Here is a 788-nt window from a genome sequence, read left to right on the forward strand (position 1 = left end):
ACTTCCGCCGCCGCTGCACCCTTAGCTGGAAGTCAGTGCCAAAAAAAAAAAAAGAAGCTGCGAATAGTGTCCATGTGCCTGTCCTTTTAGGAAAGCCGGCTTGCCGTGGATCTCCACCCGGGTGGGGAATTCCAAATAGGTCCCTCTATTTGATGGAAGTCAGCAACAAAAAGCTGGAATTTTTCTAAGTGTCAAGGAGGGTGTCGCTTCCAGAAGGCCCACCCGCCTTGGATCGACACCCGGTTAAGAAACATGAAAAAAGTCCCTCTATGTGATGGTAGTCAGCAACAAAAAGCTGGATTTTTTCTAAGTGTGAAGGAGGGTGTCGCTTCCAGAAGGCCCACCTGCCTTGGATCGACACCCGGTTAAGAAACATGGAAAAAGTCCCTCTATTTAATGGAAGTCAGCACAAAAAAGCTGAAAATATGACAGAGTGTCAAGGAGGGTGTCGCTTCCAGAAGGCCCACCCGCCTTGGATCGACACCCGGTTAAGAAAAATGAAAAAAGTCCCTCTATTTAATGGAAGTCAGCAACAAAAAGCTGGATTTTTTCTAAGTGTCAAGGAGGGTGTCGCTTCCAGAAGGCCCACCCGCCTTGGATCACCACCCGGTTAAGAAAAAAGAAAAAAGTCCCTCTACTTAATGGAAGTCAGCAACAAAAAGCTGGAATTTTTCTAAGTGTCAAGGAGGGTGTCGCTTCCAGAAGGCCCACCTGCCTTGGATCACCACCCGGTTAAGAAAAATGAAAAAAGTCCCTCTAGTTAATGGAAGTCAGCAACAAAAAGCTGG

Source organism: Nerophis ophidion, unplaced genomic scaffold, assembly GCF_033978795.1.
Source record: "Nerophis ophidion isolate RoL-2023_Sa unplaced genomic scaffold, RoL_Noph_v1.0 HiC_scaffold_180, whole genome shotgun sequence".
Classification (NCBI taxonomy): domain Eukaryota; kingdom Metazoa; phylum Chordata; class Actinopteri; order Syngnathiformes; family Syngnathidae; genus Nerophis; species Nerophis ophidion.